The sequence below is a fragment of the Tupaia chinensis genome, unplaced genomic scaffold (genome assembly GCF_000334495.1).
Source record: "Tupaia chinensis unplaced genomic scaffold, TupChi_1.0 Scaffold000672_1, whole genome shotgun sequence".
NCBI classification, from domain to species: Eukaryota; Metazoa; Chordata; class Mammalia; order Scandentia; family Tupaiidae; genus Tupaia; species Tupaia belangeri.
Window position 1 is genome coordinate 1,876,422 of NW_006160195.1, and position 4,792 is coordinate 1,881,213.

Consider the following 4,792-nt stretch of genomic DNA (forward strand, 5'->3'; position numbering starts at 1 on the left):
TACCGCTACCGCCACCTCCGCTCCCCTATCTGTGCACCACACAAAGAGGCCGCTGAACGCGCGCGCACCCTCCCCGAGGCGTGCGTCACCACCGACGTACCGCAGCTTCGGACAGCCCGCCAATCCCCGCCTCGCTGTCGTTAGTCCCGCCTACCACGCCGCAGCGCTGCTCTGGATCGCTGACTCCCCGCCCTCCGCGATCTTATTCAAGATTTCGGCCTATGCTGCTCCCGGCGCTGCTTCTGTCGCCCAGCTGTCGTGCCTGAGCGTCCCAATTCCCCTTGACAAGGACCCTCCCTGTTATTTGCGCATGCCAGCGTTTCTTTTCCTCCCAGCCCTGGGGCAGCTCCCAGTGACTAGCCTCCCTTTTCCATATTCCCTCGCCCAACTCCACAGCGGCGTTCGCGCCAGCCCCTTGAGAGACAAGTGTGTTCGGCCAATCATCGCGATCCCTTCGCACCTACTTCCGTTTTCGGCAGGGCTGGATGGGCGCACTGGCCCTGGAGCGCCCAGTGTATGGAGCTTGCTTGCCTCCTCCACACCTCCCCCGCACACCCCGCAGGCTCAACCCGGGCGGGCGGGGACCTCGTTTGGGGCCGCTCCCAATGGATACGGCCTAGGGCGCCACGCGCGGGAATTTTGAAAACTTGACTGTTGGAGTTGGGGGCCTGTATGTATTCGCCGGGGCTCTGCCAGGCTACTACAGCTGGCCTCTGCGCCCCTCCTCTTGTCCACACAAAGATGGAGGGTAGAGGCGTGGCCCAGGAAGGCGGTTTTTAGCCGTTTACAGTGTGCCAGACACGCGGTTAAACTTTGGCACGTGGCCCTGCACAAAAGCCAGCCCGATGCAGTGTGAAGACAACGGGCGTCAAGAGCCATCATACGAGACCTCCCACAAGGCCCCTCTCAGTTTGTTCCCCTTCGCACACACCAACACATTTCACTTTATCCCAGTGGATTTTTTTACATGTATATTTTACTTCATGCATGCATTGTTTCCATTTAACTAAAATGTCAGCGTTTTAAAAGTGTTTTGTATAAGACCAAGGGAGTTAAAAGATGATTATTTAAAGATCATGCATCCCTGCTAACAGCCGTAAGTGCCCTCTCTTCTCTGGTGGGAAATACAGGAAAATAATGCTGGCTTCCCTTTATTGAATCTTTGTATGCGGAACAATCTTTATATAGGGGAGCGTGGAATATCATTAATCAGAGTCGATAACCAAGAACCTCCAAAACCATGTGGGAAATACTGAAGAATTTATGAGGAATTCCTCACTATCTTCTGAAGCATTCAGAAATGATTTGAGAAAGAGGTGGAAGTTGCACAGAACTTAAGATTTCTATAGGGGCATTTGAAAAATATCTAGAGGAAACAAGCTTCAAGGAACGGTGAATAGGCCAATTTGAGTGAAACTGGCAGTTCTGAATTAAAGAAGTAGGCTGAGAGGTTTTGTCTTAAATCTTAGATTAAGAAATTTGGGTATTATATTAAAGGCATACAGGTGAGTTTCAAATTTGGGGGCAAGTTAGATTCTAGCTGTACCAGTTACTCTGTGACCATCCAGTTGTGTGACTTTGGGCAAGTAGTTTTTTTTTAAAGAGGTTTTTGTTTTTGCTATAGGGCGCATTTGCTCACCAGAAAGAGACAGACATAAAACGAGAAATCACTCCCCAGGGGGATAGCCACGCCACAATCCCTTCTCCTCCATTCTTTCAGGATCTTGGGCACACTCGCACACACACCTGGCATGAGTTTAAGCCACCCGGTCCAGGACTCGAACTGCAGTCAGCAACATGGGAGTCCAGTAACATACCCATTATGTCAATTGCTGGTACCTGGGCAAGTAATTTAACCTTTCTTTAAATTTAGACTGTTTCATTATCAAAATGGGAATTTAAAAAACACCTTCTGTTGTGGTAAAAATTAAATGTTACTGTGCATGTAAATGCAAGACTAGTGCCTAAGAAATTAGTTTATCTTACAATATGGAGACCATGCTACATACTGGGAATATGGCAGTAAACAACAGACAAAAATCTCCGCCTTCACGAAACTTACATTCTAATGAGAAGGAGCAGATAATAAACAAGTAAGAATAGTATTTGGCATGTTAGATTATAAATGCCTTTGAAAAAATTGAGAGGGAAGGGTAATAGAAAGCTATAAACATTAGTATTACAAAAATATCAGATATATCTGCATTTCCTACATAATTGATGATAAAGGGGAAAATAAAAGCTTTTACAGTATTTAAACCTGGAAACCTGGGAACCAGCAGTTGGCATAATAGCTATGTCACTGGACTCCCATGTAGTGGACCATGGTTCAAGTCCCAGTTTGAGTATCGGTTCAAGACCCAGTGGCTTTAACTCACGCTGTACATGTGTGCATGTGTGCCCAAGATCCCAAGAGGGTAATGGAGAAGAGATTGTGGCATGGCCATCCCCCCTGGGGGGTGATTTCTCACTTTCTGTTTCTCTGTCTCTCTGTCTTTCTGGGGAGCACACATGCCCTACAGCAAAAAACCGCTCAAGAAAATTAAAAAACAAAAAACAAAAAACTGGAAACCTAATATTGTAGCATGATATAAAATCTAAGAAAAAGAACCCTTTTGGAGAAGGTAAAGGAGATGACAAACATATTTATAAATGTTTTGACTAAGGGTAAAATATTCATGGGACAGTGTTTTCTGGGAATGCACAAGGCTATATATAGCTCATGTGAGAGACTGTACCTTAAGAAATATATTTTAGAATCGTCCAAATAAATTTTAAAATAAAAGATTGGATAGGACCAGTGGATTGCATAATGGTTACATCGTTGGACTCCCACATAGTCAACTGCAGTTCAAATTCCAGTCCCGGTGGCTTAAAACTCATGCAGGACATGTGTGCATGCGTGCTCAAAATCTCCAGAGGAGAATGGAGGAGAAGGGATTGTGGCAAAGCCATCCCCCAGGGGTTGATTTCTCACTTTCTGTCTCTCTGTTCTCTCTGTCTTTCTGGCAAGCGCACAAACACTATAGCAAAAATCTCTCGAAAAAATAAACCAAAAACAAAAGATTGTGAAAGTTGTCAAAGTCATTTGTGTCAACCCTGTCAAAACCTGCCAAGGAAAAGCCATGGAAGGTGCATTTTCTCACACTAGCATGCCTTATAACAAGAACTGTAAGAAGGACTCTGCTGGAACCACAGTCTAGCACAAAGACCAGCATAATCTGGGATTACTTTTATGGAACATCTACCCAGAGACTGCCTGTCCAACCTTGGACTGACACCACCCTTATTATTGATCCTGGTAGCCAAGGATAATTGCCCCAAAACAACTGTTCTAATCTGCTGTAACTTGTGTTCTTTGTTTTTGTTTTGGATTTTGGTTTTTTGGTATTTTGTTTTTAGTCTTTAAGACCTGCTGGAGGATTGTAAGACCTCGGTAAGCATGTTTGGAGCAACCTGAATATGTTCATCAAAGCTGAATGCCAGGTACAATACTCAAATTTATGCACAAATAAACTTTTGCTTTACATACTTAGCCTCCATTTACCTTTTCAGGTTGACAAGATGAATTTCTGAAGACCTATTCTTTGAGCCAGTAATTACACCTTTAGGAATTTATCCCAAGGAAATAATTAAAAATCTATGCAAGAATTTTAGCTAAAAGGATATTCATTTAAATGTTGTTTATATTAGGAAAAAAACTTGTAGATAACCAAATTATCTCAAAATAGCTAACTAATTAAATAAACAATTCCACGTAAGAATATTATGAAGAACTTAAATTGATATCTTAAAAGAAATTACTTACATTTGGGTATGAATCTATACCATCATGATAATGTATGAAAAGTCCTACTTATTTTACCAAACCGAATCGAGTCCAACTGTGAACCCCAGAATTGATAGATTGGGGAGGAAAAAAAGTGAGCATCTCATTATGGGAGCTCCTTCTGCCTTTTTTTTTTTTTTTCTTAAAGTCATTTGTTTCTTTCTTGTTCCTCTCTAAAAAAATCAAAAGTAATACCTTCAATAAAATATATTTTGTGAGGGGGAAAAAATAACTGGTAGGGATTGTTTCTAAAAGAAACTTTTCTGAAATAAGAGAATACACAGACCATGAATGTTCAGATTATCTTGTTCTACTGCCTATGTAGTACCTTGCCTCAAGACTAAATTCTAGGCTTTTAGAGGGTAATTATGTTTATTTCATCCAGACAGAAGCAGAATTTTAAAGGAAGAGGGTTTAGTGTTTAAAAAAAAAAAAAAAAAAAAAAAACCTCTCCAAGTCTAGGAGAAGTGGCCAGAAACTTCTAGGGTTTTCTCCATTGGAGAAAACTATTTTCCAGTCAATGTATAGACCTCATTTCTATCCCACTCCATTCTATTCCCCACAAGACTTGGCAGCTTGCCTTCTCTCTCTTTCTCTTTGGTCAAATTGAAGAATAATGATAATAAATAAAATTAAATAAATAGTATTTTTTTTTTTAGAGGTTTGTGCCCTAGGGCACATGTACTTGCCAGGGAGAGAGAGACAGAAAGTGAGAAATCATCCCCCAGGGAGGATGGCTGTACCACAATCCCTTCTCCACCATTATCTTCCCAGGATCTTGGGCGCGCATACACACGTACCTGGCATGATTTTAAAGCCACTTGGTCCGGCACTCAAACCATAGTTAACCATGTGGGAGTACAGCAATGCAACCAATTAGCCATCTGCTAGTCCCAATAAATCTTTAAAAAAAAATTATACACACACACATACACACATACACACATACACACACGAATGTAG